Source organism: Arachis ipaensis, chromosome B9 (assembly GCF_059453495.1).
Source record: "Arachis ipaensis isolate K30076 ecotype BB chromosome B9, ASM5945349v1, whole genome shotgun sequence".
NCBI lineage: Eukaryota > Viridiplantae > Streptophyta > Magnoliopsida > Fabales > Fabaceae > Arachis > Arachis ipaensis.
In genome coordinates this window covers 83,897,339-83,915,346 of record NC_142444.1, presented here as the reverse complement: position 1 = coordinate 83,915,346, position 18,008 = coordinate 83,897,339, and positions in this window count along the sequence as shown.

The window sequence follows — 18,008 nt, the reverse complement described above, 5'->3', positions numbered from 1 at the left end:
ATCTTTTTCAAAATCTTATCTTATCTTTTCTAATCTCAAATTTTAAAATCATACCTTTTCAAATCTTTTATTTTATTTTATTTTATTTTATTTTATTCTCCTATAAATATCTTTAATTTTAAGAAATACTTTTTTCAAAACTTCCTACCTACTTTCTCTCCCCTCAATTTTCGAAAATCATATCCAAAATTTTTCAAATCTTCTTAATTAAGTAATTTTTTTAGTTTTCAAATTTATTTTTCTCTTAGATTTTGAAATTTATAATTATTTTATTTTATCTTATTATTTTTATTTATTTTTAATTATTCGGTTTGTTTCTACTTAAATAAAATAAAAATAAAAATATATTTTATTTACAATTCATATCAATTCTCTTTTCTACATCATGGACTTAAGTGGAAATGAACAGTCCAGAAGGACTCTGGGGTCATATGCCTACCTCATTACTGTTGCATACGGGAGTAGTATCTGTATACCTCCCATCAAAGCAAGCAGTTTTGAGCTAAATCCTCAGCTTATTGTCATGGTGCAGAAAAATTGCCAGTATTCCGGTCTTCCACAGGAAGAACCTTCTGAGTTTCTGGCACAGTTCTTGTAAATTGCTGACACAGTACGTGACAAGGAAGTAGATCAGGATGTCTACAGATTATTACTGTTTCCATTTGCTATAAAAGATCAAGCTAAGAGGTGGTTAAATAACAAACCTACAGCAAGCATAAGAACATGGAAACAGTTATCAGACAAATTCCTGAATCAATATTTCCCTCCAAAAAGGATGACACAGCTAAGGCTGGACATCCAAGGCTTTAAACAAGAGGATGATGAATCCCTTTATAACGCCTGGGAGAGGCACATAGGGATGCTAAGGAAATGCCCCTCTGAAATGTTTTTAGAGTGGGTGCAATTAGACATCTTCTACTATGGGCTTACAGAAAAATTCAGATATCTCTAGACCACTCAGCTGGTGGATCTATACACATGAGAAAGACTATTGAAGAGGCTCAAGAGCTTATTGATATAGTTGCTAGAAATCAGCATCTGTACATAAGTAATGAGTCCTTCATGAAAGAAGAAGCTAAGGCAGTATCAACTGACTTTAGTCCTCAGGAACAAGTTGCTGAACTCAATCAGCAATAATCTTCTATAACAAGGCAGTTAGCAGAAGTTAAGGAGATGCTACAAGAGACCAGAATTGCTAACAAGGATATGAAATCACAATTGAATCAAACAAAACAGCAGTTATCAAAACAGATAACAGAAGAGTGCCAAGCAGTTCAATTAAGAAGTGGAAAAACATTAAATACTCCAACTTAAAGCAGCAGAAAGCCAAGAAAAGAACAGCTGACAGAGGATGAGCAACCTGCTACCCAAAATCCATCTGAGGACAGTAAGAGCCCAGAGAGGAATATGTCTGGCGATCAAACGCCAGAAACAGGTGAAAAACTGGCATTAAACTCCAATTCCACGTCCAGTTCTGGCATTCAAACACCAGAATAGGGTAGGAATCTGGTGTTAAATGCCCAATCCATGTCCAGTTCTGGCGTCCAAATATCAGTGAGGGATCAGAGACCTGCAAGTGTTGATACAAACTACCTCAAGAAGGCTTCTCAACCTGCCTCTGTAGGAAATCAACCTGCAGCAACCAAGGTTGAAGAATATAAATCCAAAATACCTTATCCTCAGAAACTCCGCCAAGCAGAACAAGATAAATAATTTGCTCGCTTTGCAGACTATCTCAGGACTCTTGAAATAAAGATTCCGTTTGCAGAGGCACTTGAGCAAATACCCTCTTATGCTAAGTTCATGAAAGAGATCTTAAGTCATAAGAAGGATTGGAGAGTGACGTTGGGATTTTTGCCAGTAAAGAATTTCATAAAAACAGTCGCGTTGTAGATATAGTCTCTAAACCGACAGAAATCACTTCGTACAAACGTTTTGGTTGTCACAAGTAACAAACCCCTTTTAAAATTGATAACCGAGTATTTAAACCTCGGGTCGTCTTCTCTAGGAATTGCAGGGAGGTATGTTCTTATTATTGGTTATGAGTTTGTAAACTGGGGAATGTTGAGTTTGGGCAATGGGCACAGGTATATTCAAATGACAAATAAAATAAAGTAACAATAATAAAATCTCTTGGCAAGGTATAAGAAATTAGAAGTCCAGACTTAGTTATCCTTATCAATAATAATGAAAGTTGAATCTTAATTCCACTTAGTTGACCTTTACTAAAGCAAAGGAAAGTCAAAGGACTAATTAGTTTGATCTTCGAATCCTATTTATTTCCTAAGAAAAGGTTGAGATTATTTGAAGTTCAGTTCAATTAGCAAAGATAACAGTTATCAATTATGTTGAGATAAGGTAACTCCTGAGTTACTGCTTTCTTAACCAAGACCAAAAGGAAAAAAGTAAATTTACCGGAATAAAAATGCCTTCAGATGGGAAGCAACAGTAACATAAATTAAAGAGAGCAATCATAAGTCTGAAATACCTCAAAATATATTAAAATAGAAAATCAATCATAAAGAGTCATAAACAAAAGTGAGAAAAGAAATAAAAAGAACGTTGAACCTGGGATTGAGAGTCACTCCTAAAACTAAGAGAAGTCCTAAATCCTAATCCTAAGAGAGAGGAGAGAACCTCTCTCTCTAAAAACTACATCTATTCCTAAAATTGTGAATGTGAAAGCCTGTTTATGAATGGATGCATTCTCCCACTTTATAGCCTCTAATCTGTGTTTTCTGGGCCGCAAACTGGGTCAGAAACAGCCCAGAAATCGCTGGTTGCGAAATCTGCCACGCTGGTTTTTCGTCACTGCGACGTGGCCGCATGGAGCACGCGGTCGCGTCGGCTAGAGTCGGGGAAACTATGGCATATTATATATCAAATCGAAGCCCCGTACGTTAGCTTTCCAACGCAACTAAGACCGCATCGTTTGGACCTCTGTAGCTCAAGTTATGGCCGTTTTAGTGCGAGAGGGTCAGGCTGACAGCTTTGCAGTTCCTTCAACTTCTTGTATTCCTTCCACTTTTGCATGCTTCCTTTCCATCCTCTGAGCCATTCCTGCCCTGTAATATCTGAAATCACTTAACACACATATCAAGGCATCTAATGGTGATAAGAGAGGATTAATATTAGCAATTATAAGTCCAAAGAAGCATGTTTTCAATCATAGCACATAATTAGGAAGGCAAATGTAAAACCATGCAAATAGTATGAATAAGTGGGTAAAGAGTTGATAAAATCCACTCAATTGAGCACAAGATAAACCATGAAATAGTGGTTTATCAACCTCCCCACACTTAAACATTAGCATGTCCTCATGCTAAGCTCAAGAGAAGCTATAAGAATGAAGAATGTATGAAATGCAACCTATGTATATGAATGCAACTACATGCAAAATGTTTCTACCTACTTGGTTAAAAGTAAATAAGCTCTTCAAGACAAACATAAACCAGATTTCACTAATTCAAATCATACAATAAAAAGCAAGTAAACTTGTAAGAAGACAGCTCATGAAAGCAGGGAACATAGAATCAAGTATTGAACCCTCACTGGTAGTGTGTATCGCTCTAATATCTCAAGTGTATAGGGTTATTCACTCTACTCTTCTCTAGTCATGCTTTCTAAACCTTGTTCTTCATCTAACAAATCAACAATATTTAATATACCAATGCAAACATCATGAGGTCTTTTTCAAGGTTGTAATGGGGCTAAGGTAAGGGTAAAGGTATATATATGGCTAAGTGAGCTTTATAAATTGAATCTTTAATTAACCTAAGCTCTCACCTAATATACATATACTCTATATACTTTTAAATTCATGCCTAGCTACCCATAATTCCCACTTTTGTATAATTCCCATACTCATGTACCAAATTTTCTTTAATTTTTATCACATGTGCATTAATCTTTTATTAAACTTAATATTGGGGTAATTTTGTCCCCTTATTTATTTACTTATATTATATATATATATATATATATATTTTTTTTTTCTTTTTCTCTCTTTTTTTTTGTAGAGAAATAAACATAACTTATCAATGCACATGGATTTTCTATTATTTTTCTATTTTAGTTTTTTCATGAGTAGGTTCCCAAATTCCCAATATTCAAATAAATTAGAAACATGATACATTCCCTTATTAACCCATGTTCCCACAATTTTCCCACACTTAGTTGATGCACAATCTCTATCTTAAGCTAACCAAAGATTCAATTGGGGTTTTTAATTTGTTTTTCTGCTTAAGGCTAGTGATGTGGTAAAGTATAGAATAAATGGGGATTAAAAGGCTCAAAGTAGCTGACAAGGGTGATTTAAAGGGTAGGCTTATTTGGGATAAGTGAGCTAAAATCAAACAATGGCCTCAATCATATGCAAGCATGTAAATACACTAAATAATGGACATATAGATTGGAACAAAATATAGATTACAATTATAAAAAAGAAAACACTCAGGAATAATATATTTATGGTTAAATAATGTAACCATATAAATAAGCTCAAATCTCACAGGTTGTGTGTTCTTTAACTCAAAAACCATGTTCCAAATACAACTTCAAACAAGTTTTAATATAATTTTTTTTTCAATTTAAATTAGTGAAATTTTTCAAAGATAGGGTCTTAAAAAGAAACTTATAATTTTAACCAAGCAGTAACTAAATGCATAAAATCAAATAAATATGCAAATGCAACAACTAATTTAACGAAGAAAATTAAAACATTGGTGTTAAGACAGGGATGTACTAACCCACGGAAATCGGTATCGATCTCCCCATACTTAAAGATTGCACCGTCCTCGTTGCATGCTGAGATGTGCAGGTGGACGGGTTGTTTCAACTGTTGCTTTTCTCTAAGGATTGTGCAGATGGACTTGTCTGTCTCCCCATGTAAACATCTTCCGGTTCTCTTCTTGGTGGCCATCCTGAAAGAAAAAAGGGAAGAAAGGTAACCCAATAATAGAGATAAGAAAATAAATGAAGTATGGTTGGGTTAATGCCAAATGAAAAGGGTCTCATTTACATGGTAGCTACAACATGTAAGAAAACAATAGAAGCCATGGCATACCAGTGGTGCAGAATATGCAACAATGGGGAAGAGAGTGGGGAAGGAAAGATAATATAAATTAAAAATCAATACAAAAGTAATACAGGTATAAAAGATTGGCATTGATTTAAATAATATTACCTAACCAGAATAAAACAAGTCATAAGCACCAAGATAATACCAGAAAACAAATAACAGTTGAATAAGAACATTTGAGCACCAATGGTAAAATAATAAATTTAGAAAAATAAAAATATGCAATGAATGAAAGTATGCAAATAAATAAAATAAAATAAAATGAGAGGGAAAAAGGATGAGAAGAAGAAAAAGAAAGTGAGAAAGGAGAGAGAAGGAAGAAATTAGGATTAGAAAAGAAGAGATAAGAAAATTGGTACTAATCTGGATAGGTTGTGCGACGCTGGCGACGCGGTCGCGTGGGTGACGCGGTCGCGTGGTGTGCGATAAGGTTGGGTGACGCGGACGCGTGGGGCACGCGATCGCGTGACTCGATTTGTGCTAGTGGCGCGAGTGCAGCCTCGCGGTCGTACAACTCTCTGTTCAAAACTCAGTATTGCCAAAATCCAGGGTGACGCGGTCGCGTGGTCGACGCGATCGCGCGGGTGGCCTTATTTCCAATATGACGCAGACGCGTGGGTGACGCGTTCGCGTGGCAGGGCTTGTGCTACTAGCACGGGTCCATCCCAACTTCAGCTCAACTTTCTGCCATACACCCTTTTTACGCCGATTTCAGGTCACGCGGCCACGTGGATGACGCGGTCGCGTGGGAGGCCATTATTCCCATATGACGCGGTCGCATCAGCGACGCGGTCGCCTGGGGTGATTTGTGCCATTGGCATGCCTCCAACGCTGCTCCTGCAAAACTCTCTGTTCATATTAATATTGTCTCCCATCTCCTTGCGACGCGGACGCGTCGCTAATGCGGTCGCGTCGCGTGCTCGCTTTTTTTTTTTAATCTGAAAAGATGCAGAATGCAGTGTTAATATGAATGTGATGCAAAACTCCAGGTTCAATAAAATAAAATAAAACTTGAAAACAAATAAAACTAAATAAAAATGAAAAATGAACGATCATACCATGGTGGGTTGTCTCCCAGCTAGCACTTTTAGTTAGAGTCCTTAAGTTGGACATTTGATGAGCTTCCTGTTATGGTGGCTTATGCTTGTATTCATCCAGGAATCTCCACCAATGTTTGTATCTCCAGTAACCTCCGGGGTCCCAAACTTGGCGCAGAAAGCCTTCAAGTAAGTTAAAGCAAGTGACCAGGCCCCAAGAGTGGTGATTGATAGAATGGATTCCGGGGTCCCAGACCTTGCCTTTGCACCCATCTTCTTGTTGATCATCATTTTTCCATTTGGGTGGTGAACAGTCAGAATTCTCACTGAGACATCCAAACAGCTTCCTAGACCCATTCAGTTGAGCTTTATACCAACCTTTGCGTTTAAACTTAAAGCTTCCAACCATGATGAACCTTGCAGGACAATTCTTACCACTGGCCATCTTCCTCTTACTCTTTATGCCACAAAGAGTTCTAAGTTGACCATCCGTCTCCAGTAGCCCATATTCAAGTGGAATTAGAAAGCTAAGAGATATGAATTTTACCCACTTGAATGTTGTGAAGAATGATGGCAACTTAGAGGGAGGTGTTTTTAATGAAATTGCAAGCTCCACTCCCTTGTGCTCTTCTCTGATAATTACCACCTCTTTGCAAGCTTCTTCAATTTCAACCTCTTCCTCTTGGTAGCTTTCTTCCAATTCAATATCCTCTTCATTGCTTTCCAAGGGCATGAGAGGTTGTGCTTCTTCTTCTTGAATCTCCATCTCTTGATCAACCTCTTCCAAGTCTTTAACTGTGATATGCCTTGGAGGTTGTACACCCTCCTCAACATCAATTGCAACCGTCTTGGAAGGAGGCTCTATGTTTTGACTTTCCCATGGAGGTTCAGCATCTCCTAAGTCTTCAACCAGTTCTTCTTCTTCAATAATCCCGGCTTCCTCTACTTGTTCCAGTACAAAGTCATGCTCCGTACTATTCACTGGAGTTTCTAGTATCTCCTTTATACTACGTTCTTCATTAGATTTCCACATGAAGCCATGGGGGTTCCTTGAGTGTCTGAACGTCGGGAAGCTAATTGACTCATTATTACTTGCCCCAATTGATGAATGGTTGCCTGACATCAATCCACTGTTTCCTTGAGACGATCCTTTGCCTCTTGATGCACTCGGCTTTCATAAATAGGATCATAGTGCTCTTGGATTGATGGATATGGAGATGGTGAATATTGAAGTGGTGGTTCTTGTGAGTAATTGGGTTGGAATTGGGGTGGTTCTATATATGGTTCATATGGCTCATAAGGTGGTTGGTATGGTGGTTGAGGGTTGGGGTTATATGGAGGTGAATGGCGGAAAGGGGCTTGTGAGTGTGGTGATCCAAAGTTATGTTGAGGAAAGGGTTCATAGGCATATGGTGGTAGTTGTTGATAGTCCATTGGAGGTGGTTGTTGCCATGAGGGTTGATCAAATCCTTGTGGCTCCTCCCATCTTTGATTGTTCCAACCTTGATGCCTATTTTCATTATAGTTTCCATTCCTTACAACAACATTGGAACCAAACTTGAAACCAAAGGGGTGAGAATTCATAGTAATTAATAAAAATTAAAAAAGATAAATAAACAAGCAAAAGAAAATTTTTTTATTAAATATTTACAATAACCAATAATAAGGCACATGTTTGCAATTCCCCAGCAACGGCGCCATTTTGACGTTGGGATTTTTGCCAGTAAAGAATTTCATAAAAACAGTCGCGTTGTAGATATAGTCCCTAAACCGACAGAAATCCCTTCGTACAAACGTTTTGATTGTCACAAGTAACAAACCCCTTTTAAAATTGATAACCGAGTATTTAAACCTCGGGTCGTCTTTTCAAGGAATTGCAGGGAGTATTTATTATTGGTTATGAGTTTGTAAACTGGGGAATGTTGAGTTTGGGCAATGGGCACAGGTATATTCAAATGACAAATAAAATAAAGTAACAATAATAAAATCTCTTGGCAAGGTATAAGAAATTAGAAGTCCAGACTTAGTTATCCTTATCAATAATAATGAAAGTTGAATCTTAATTCCACTTAGTTGACCTTTACTAAAGCAAAGGAAAGTCAAGGGACTAATTAGTTTGATCTTCGAATCCTATTTATTTCCTAAGAAAAGGTTGGGATTATTTGAAGTTTAGTTCAATTAGCAAAGATAACAGTTATCAATTATGTTGAGATAAGGTAACTCCTGAGTTACTGCTTTCTTAACCAAGACCAAAAGGGAAAAAGTAAATTTACCGGAATAAAAATGCCTTCAGATGGGAAGCAACAGTAACATAAATTAAAGAGAGCAATCATAAGTCTGAAATACCTCAAAATATAATAAAATAGAAAAGCAATCATAAAGAGTCATAAACAAAAGTGAGAAAAGAAATAAAAAGAACGTTGAACCTGGGATTGAGAGTCACTCCTAAAACTAAGAGAAGTCCTAAATCCTAATCCTAAGAGAGAGGAGAGAACCTCTCTCTCTAAAAACTACATCTACTCCTAAAATTGTGAATGTGAAAGCCTGTTTATGAATGGATGCATTCTCCCACTTTATAGCCTCTAATCTGTGTTTTCTGGGCTGCAAACTGGGTCGGAAACAACCCAGAAATCGCTGGTTGCGAAATCTGCCACGCTGGTTTTTCGTCACTGCAATGCGGCCGCATGGAGCACGCGTTCGCGTCGCCTAGTGTCGGGGCAACTAGAGCATATTATATATCAAATCGAAGCCCTGGACGTTAGCTTTCCAACGCAACTGGGACCGCATCGTTTGGACCTATGTAGCTCAAGTTATGGCCGTTTTAGTGCGAGAGGGTCAGGCTGACAGCTTTGCAGTTCCTTCAACTTCTTGTATTCCTTCCACTTTTGCATGCTTCCTTTCCATCCTCTGAGTCATTCCTGCCCTGTAATCTCTGAAATCACTTAACACACATATCAAGGCATCTAATGGTGATAAGAGAGGATTAATATTAGCAATTATAAGTCCAAAGAATCATGTTTTCAATCATAGCACATAATTAGGAAGGCAAATGTAAAACCATGCAAATAGTATGAATAAGTGGGTAAAGAGTTGATAAAATCTACTCAATTGAGCACAAGATAAACCATGAAATAGTGGTTTATCAGAGAGAAACAGAAAAAGTTTTTCTCACTGAAGAGTGCAGTGCAGTCATCCTAACAAGCTTACCAGAGAAGCTTAAGGATCCCGGAAGCTTTATGATACCATACACATTAGAGGGTACTTGTACCAAGATAGCCCTATGCAACCTTGGGGCAAGTATCAATCTAATCCCTGCATCTACTATCAGAAAGCTCGTCTTGGCTGAAGAGGTCAAACCAATCCAGATATGTTTTCAACTTGCTGATGGCACCATTAAATATCCATCAGGCATAATTGAGGACATGATTGTCAAGGTTGGGCCATTTGCCTTTCCCGCTGACTTTGTAGTGCTGGAAATGGAGGAGCACAAAAGTGCAACTCTCATTCTAGGAAGACCCTTCCTAGCAACTGGACGAACCCTCATTGATGTCCAAAAAGGGGAGGTGACCTTAAGAGTCAATGAGGACGAATTCAAGCTGAATGCCGTTGAGGCAATGAAGCATCCAGACACATCAAAAGACTGCATGCGGGTTGATATTATTGACTCCCTGGTAGAGGAGATCAACATGGCTGAGAGTCTCGAATCAGAGCTAGAAGATATCTTTAAAGATGTCCAGCCTGATCTGGAGGAATCAGAGGAGATGAAAGAGCCTCTGAAATCTCCTCAGGAAGAGGAGAAACCTCCTAAACCCGAGCTCAAACCACTATCATCATCCCTGAAATACGCATTTCTGGGAGAAGGTGAGACTTTTTCCAGTGATCATAAGCTCTGCTTTAAATCCACAGGAAGAGAAAGCACTACTTCAAGTGCTAAGGACACACAAAGCAGCCCTTGGGTGGTCCATAAGTGATCTTAAGGGCATCAGCCCAGCAAGATGCATGCACAAGATCCTATTGGAGGACGATGCTAAGCCAGTGGTTCAACCACAGAGGCGGCTAAATCCAGCCATGAAGGAGGTGGTGTAGAAAGAGGTCACCAAGTTACTGGAGGCTGGGATTATTTATTCCATTTTTGATAGCCCCTGGGTGAGCCCTGTCCAAGTTATCCCCAAGAAGGGAGGCATGACAGTGGTTCATAATGAAAAAAATGAACTGGTTCCTACAAGAACAGTTACAGGGTGGCGTATGTGTATTGATTATAGAAGGCTCAATACAGCCACCAGGAAGGATCACTTTCCTTTACCAGTCATAGATCAGATGCTAGAAAGACTAGCAGGTCATGAATACTACTGCTTTTTGGATGGCTATTCCGGTTATAACCAAATTGCAGTAGATCCTCAGGACCAAGAGAAAACAGCATTTACATGCCCTTCTGGAGTGTTTGCTTACAGAAGGATGCCTTTTGGTCTGTGCAATGCACCTGCAACCTTTCAGAGGTGCATGCTCTTTATCTTCTCTGATATGGTAGAGAAATTTTTGGAAGTCTTCATGGATGACTTTTCAGTATTTGGAGACTCATTCAGCTCCTCCCTTAACTATTTAGCACTTGTTCTGAAAAGATGCCAAGAGACCAACCTAGTTTTAAACTGGGAAAAATGTCACTTTATGGTGACTGAAGGGATTGTCCTTGGGCATAAAATTTCAAACAAGGGAATAGAGGTGGATCAAGCTAAAGTTGAAGTAATTGAAAAATTACCACCACCTGCCAATGTTAAGGCAATCAGAAGCTTTATGTGCCATGCAGGATTCTATAGGAGGTTTATAAAGGATTTTTCAAAAATTGCAAAACCTCTGAGCAATCTGCTAGCTGCTGACACGCCATTTGTGTTTGACACAGAGTGTCTGCAGGCGTTTGAAACCCTGAAAGCTAAGCTGGTCACAACACCAGTTATTTCTGCACCAGACTGGACATTACCATTCGAACTAATGTGTGATGCCAATGACCATGCCATTGGTGCAGTATTGGGACAGGGGCATAACAAGCTTCTGCATGTCATTTATTATGCTAGCCGTGTTTTAAATAATGCTGATGACAAGTCATCTTAGCCTAGTTTCACAAGCCTTTTTCTTTTGTTTTCAATTGAATTATGCACTTTCTTGAGCCAAAAGCAAGCCAATTGGGTAGATTTTCATGTTTCCTTTGATTTAATCAACCATGTATGAATTCATGCTATTTCATGAGGTTTTATGCTATAATTGTCACACATTATGAAAGAATGAATATCTCATGATTTTGAGCATAGCTTTGATGTGTTTGGTTGATTAATGATAGGTGAAGAAAGCTTGGAGAAAGGTTGATGCAAGAAGGAATGGCTAGGAGGAAGAGAGAACAAAAAGTTTGAGCAAAAGTTTGCCTCAAACATTAGCTCAAACTTTTGGATTAATTGAAAATGAACCAGGAAGCAAAAAGCTAGACCAAAAGTTAGCCCCTAACTTTTTGGCTAACTTTTGGGCAAAAGCTGGACCAAAAGTTAGCCTCAAACTTTTTGGCTAACTTTTGGGCAAAAGCTGGAGCAAAAGTTAGCCCCTAACTTTTTGGCTAACTTTTGTCATGAAAAACACTCCCTGGATGAGCAAAAGTTTGCGCCAACGTTAGCCCCTAACTTTTTGGCTAACGTTGGCACATGAAAAACACTCCCTGGGCTAGCAAAAGTTTGCGCCAACGTTAGCCCCTAACTTTTTTGCTAACGTTGGCGCCATGAATAAGCAAGGGGAGGCCAACGTTGGAGCAAAAGTTAGACCCCTAACTTTTGCCCCAACGTTGGTATCAGCAAGGAAGGTTGCTGATGTGAAAAGTTGGAGCAAAAGTTAGCCCCTAACTTTTACTCCAACTTTTACTCAAGCTTTCATGATTCCAACCCAGTTCAATTCGGTTCTTCCCCAAACTCCAAGAGCAATCAACCAAGGCCTCTCTCAACCCAATTCCATCAAGAGCAAAGGCCCAATTGAAGGCTTGAAGACCATTTGAAGAAAGTGTATAAATAGCATAGGATTTAAGTTTTTCAGGGTTTTTTTTTGCTTTTAGTTTTCATACAGGGAGCTTCCCTTTTAGTTTTTCAGAATATCTTTCTTTTGAGTTTTTCTTAGAGCTCACTTTTATTTTTCTTAGTATTGTTGTTTAATTGAAGAGAATTTGGGAGGAGAATTGATCTCTCTTCTTCCTTGTTCTTGCCCAGCACTCTTTACTTTTCTTGTCTTGGATTTTGGGTGGAGAATTGAAGAAATTCTGTTTCAATCTCACCTTGGGATCTTGTTTAATTTTCTGCTTAATTGAATTTCAGTTTCGGTTACTTGCTTCTTCATCTACTTTCTTTGCAATTTACAATCTTCTTTGCAATTGTTCTTGTTAGATCTAGGAAGGCATTGAGATCTAGACTTGGTTTTCTAGTCTCTTGGGTCCTGAGATCTAAATTCCAATTTTACATCCTCTGTTTACTGCTTTCATGCTCATTTTACTTTTCTGTTTTAGATCCGATTCAATCCAAGTCTTCTTCTATTTCTCTGCTTGTTGCAATTTTACATTTCCTTGTTTAATTTCTGCAAATCCAACTCCCCATTCCCTTTACAATTCAAGCCATTTACATTTCTTGCACTTTAAGATTTTGCAATTTACATTTCTTGCGTTCTAAGTTTCTGCCATTTAATTTCTTGTTCTTTAAGATTCAGCACTTTAATTCCTATTCTCTTTAATTTCATGCCAATTACCCATTCCCTTTACTTTCTATGCAATTTAAATTCTGCAAATCACAAATCTCTCAACCAAATCTTGATTCGCTTGACTAAATCAACCACTAAACTAAAATTGCTCAATCCTTCAATCCCTGTGGGATCGACCTCACTCCCGTGAGTTATTATTACTTGATGCGACCCGGTGCACTTGCCGGTTAAGTTTGGGTGTTTTGGAGAAATTCGTTTTTCCACAAAAATATCCCATCAAGTTTTTGGCGCCGTTGCCGGGGATTGATTAGATTGACAATGATTAAGTGAGGTGGTAATCTAGATCAAGCACTTTTTCTTTTCTGTCCTTTAATTTTCAATTAACCCACTAACTGTTTGAATATTTGCTTAAGCTAACTAAAACTTCATTCTAGCAATAGATTGAAGTGTCACTGGTTTGTGTGTTTCTTATGTTCTGCTTGTATGTCAGGTACAAGAAGAAATACACCCATCTTTCATGAACAAGACGAAAGAACTCTTAGACGGTTAAGAAGAGTTGAAAGAGGGAAAAATATTGTTGGAGAAGAGGAATCAGAAGAAGAATTCCAAGTTATGGAGGAACATTCAACCAATCCACCAGGTAGAGCAGACAACAATAATAACAATCCACCCCAGAGGAGAGTTTTAGCTTCCTATACTTTTGCAAATCCTAGACATTGTGGAAGTAGCATCTTAACTCCAAATGTCAATGCAAACAATTTTGAACTAAAGCTACAACTCATCACTTTGGTTCAAAACAATTGCTCTTTTGGTGGAGGACCACTTGAAGATCCGAACCAACACCTATCCACCTTCTTGAGGATTTGTAACACTGTTAAAACTAATGGTGTGCCTCCTGACAGCTACAAGCTATTGCTATTCCCATTTTCTCTCAGAGACAAGGCCACTCAATGGTTGGAATCCTTTCCAAGAGACAGCATCAATAATTGGGATGATCTGGTAACCAAGTTCCTTGCCAAATTTTACCCACCTCAAAGGATCATAAGGTTGAAGACTGAGGTACAAACATTTACACAAATGGAGGCTGAACCCATCCATGAGGCATGGGAGAGATACAAGGCTCTAATCAGGAAATGTCCTCCTGAAATGTTCACTGAGTGGGATAAGCTGCAGAATTTCTATGAGGGCTTAACATTGAAATCTCAAGAAGCTTTGGATCATTCAGCTGGAGGTTCCTTGCAACTCATGAAAACTGCAGAGGAAGCTCAAAATCTCATTGATATGGTGGCTAAAAACCAATATTTCTTTGCTCATCAAAGAAACCGTCAACCATCACAAAAAAGAGGAGTAATGGAGCTAGAAGGAGTGGACTCAATCTTGGCTCAAAACAAGATGATGCAGCAGCAAATTCAACAACAATTTGAACAAATGGCCAAGAGGATTGATAGTCTCCAAGTTGCAGCAGTTAACACTAGCCAACCATCAACTACATGGGGACAAAATGAAGAAACTCAAGAAGAACAACAACAAGAGCAAGTACAGTATATGCACAACCAAGGACCAAATGAAGTGTATGGTGATACATACAATCCATCCTGGAAGAACCACCCAAACCTCAGATGGGGAGATAATCATACCCAAAACCAACAACCATGGCAGAGGAACTCAAACCAAAACAACCCAAGAAGCAACCAAAACCACAACCAGCAGCAGACTAACCAAAACCCCTACAGAAAACCTCAAAACAACTACCCCAACCCCAACCAGTACCAATCTAATAACCAACCCACCAACCAAAATGCCTACCATCCACCACCCACATCTATAACCCACCTCAAGTATCACCTGAAGCCCAAAGAATCACTAACTTGGAGGCCGTGATAGACAAAATGTTGAAACACCAGGAAATGACAACCAAGAATCATGAAGCATCCCTGAAGAGCCTAGAGAGACAGATGGGGCAAATCTCCAAGCAGATTTCTCTTGAGAGACCCTCAAGCTCTCTGCCGAGTGACACGATTCCAAATCCGAAGGAAGAATGCAAGGCGATACAATTAAGGAGTGGGAGAACATTGATGAGCAATAATGACACTATAAAGAAGAAAGCAGAGAGCAACAAAAGTGCAATAGAAGATGAAGAGCAAACAAAGGCAGATGAAGCCAAGGATCAAGTTGTGATGCCAAGCAAGAGAATTGAGAAACTCAAAGAGAAAGACAACCAGCCACACGGTTCAACAGAAGTGACTCAGGGACAGCAGCAAATAGGAAAGAGCATCACACCTCCACTGCCATATCCCCAGAGGTTCAACAAAGAAACCAGGGACCAGCATTTTCACAAGTTCCTTGAAACTTTCAAAAAGCTGGAAATCAATATTCCTTTTGCTGAAGCACTTGAGCAAATGCCTCTGTATGCCAAATTTTTGAAGGAGCTTATCAACAAGAAAAGAAGTTGGGATGAGAAGGAAACCATACTGCTCACTAAGGAATGCAGGGCTTTGATTCAAAAAGGGTTTCCCCCTAAGCTTGAAGATCCAGGGAGCTTTTTGCTACCTTGCACCGTTGGGGAATTAACCATCACTAAAGCAATGTGCGATCTAGGAGCAAGTATCAACTTAATACCATCCTCCTTGGTAAAAAAGCTGCATATAGAGGAAGTTAAACCAGTACAGATATCTCTAGAGCTAGTAGATAAGTCAACAGTATACCCCAGGGGTATGATTGAAAACCTTCTGGTCAAGGTGGACAATTTCATATACCCTGCAGATTTTGTGGTTCTAAATTCAGAAGGGGATGATGGTGACTCTATTATTCTGGGAAGGCCATTCTTGGCCACTGCTAGAGCTATCATAGACATAGAGGAAGGAGAATTAACTCTTAGAATGCATGATAAGAGTGTCACTCTGAAGGTGTTACCAGAAGCACAGTTTGGTAATGAGAAGAAAAACTATATGGAACTTGACAAGGAAGAATCACAGTTAAAGGAAGAAAGCAACAAGACGATTCACAACAACACCCCAAGGCAAAAGATTGTGCAAACTGATAAAGAAGTCCAAGAGAATATTGGAGTATTAGCCACTGAAAGGATGAAAGATCCCCAAGGTAAGCCTATGGCCAGAAAAGAAAGGTCAACGAAAGAAAGGATGAAACGCAGAAACAAAACAAAAAGGGGTTGGAAGAACAGGAAGATTCCAACAGAGGGGCTTTCCAAAGGTGACAAAGTGCAACTGACATATCAACAGTTGGGAGCAAGCCAACAGACTGATGACTATTACACTGTCAGCAACATACTCTCATTAGAGCACGCTGAAATTGAACACCAGAGAACAAAGAGGAGGATCACAGTCAGGGGAGACAAGCTGAGGCACTACAATCCTCAACCACCATAAAAGAAAACCCCAATGTCAAGCTAGTGACAATAAAAGAGCGCTTGTTGGGAGGCAACCCAACCTGAGGTAGTTTTCTTTTCATAGCTTTTTCAATAAAAATGTTGAATAATTGATATGTATTGCAAGGAGCTAAGTTTGGTGTTGCACACCAAAAACAACTTAAGGAAGAATAGAGGATTCTAAGTTTGGTGTTCCACCAAAACCTCATTCAAAAGCACATTCTAACCTCCTGCACATTGTTAGCTCCAAGCAATCGAACAGATTATTCAACCACTTAACTACTTTTTAGCCTTAACTTCATAACCTTTAGCAAGGACACAAGATTTTGCCTAGAGTTAACCTGCTGTATCCAGAGAAGTGGCAAGAACTTAAGTTTGGTGTCCCCACACCAAATTAAATCCATAAGCCACACTCAATTCATGCATACTAACTGGTCATCTAAGGGCTTGAGAAGCAAGCAACTTTTGAGAAGTATGCAGGGAATTCACCACCATTTGAAGACACTATGCATCATAACTCAAAAGGGCACAACAGAAGGAAGGATAAAGGAACTGCAAACCAATAGGTTGTATTGACACTTAACTCTTACTGTTGAAAAATGTTTTGACTTGTGTTTTGTTAAAGTGTTCATCTAATACAAGTAGAATCACTCTTAGAACAAGTAAGCTAGTCTATGTGTGTGCTTGTGTGTTTACTTTCACTGAACAAAAAGCATGCTTTGTCCCCTGCATTTTCAATTCAATAAAAGAAATGTTTGAATGTGAAGTGAAATAGTTCTCTGTTAGATAGAAGTAAAATAAAAGTAAGTGGTGGTATGCGTGTGATTGTATAATAGCTCACCTTTAATGAATAAGAACACTAGGATGTCTCCTCTTAAGTAGAAAGTAGCTACTGTCTATGAATCTCAATCGAATAAAAATCCTTGGTTAGAAAGAAAAACAAAAAGAAAGAAAAAAGGGGAGAAAAAGAAATAGCCAAAAAGTGGCAGAACAAAAGAAAAACAAAAAGAAACAAAGCTGGACACCAATAGCTTGAACCTTAGAATATATGCCTGTGGTGTCTTTGTATTAGGATCTGCTTGGATTATTAAGCTCTTTGGAGTGCATCAACACTTGATGACTTGGGTTAACTAACCCGGGATCATCAGCTGAAAGTCCACTATCAAGAGCAACCTAACTACAAGGCATTTAGTAGCCCAAAGAGGTGCTGGGCATCAATGTTCTAAGAAGGAATGTGAGCCAAGTGTCTATAGTGAATAATGTGTCAAGTATAAAGAAAAGGAAATGAACTTGCTACACATGACACTCAAATAAAGCTTATGAACAAGATAATAGCCAAGGATAAAGGAATAATAAGAGGTCATAGAAGTATGTTACTTGAAGCTTGAAGGAGGCTTTCTAGGCTTAAGAGTCAATAAGAGGTGACTGTGTACATATCCACATAAAACCCCATGAACTACCAATAACACTCTACTAGCATGAACATCCTCTTCCATTTCATTCTTTCTTCTCAATAAATCATTTCTTGCTTGGGGACAAGCAAGCTTTAAGTTTGGTGTTGTGATGACAAGTCATCTTAGCCTAGTTTCACTAGCCTTTTTCTTTTGTTTTCAATTGAATTATGCACTTTCTTGAGCCAAAAGCAAGCCAATTGGGTAGATTTTCATGTTTCCTTTGATTTAATCAACCATGTATGAATTCATGCTATTTCATGAGGTTTTATGCTATAATTGTCACACATTATGAAAGAATGAATATCTCATGATTTTGAGCCTAGCTTTGATGTGTT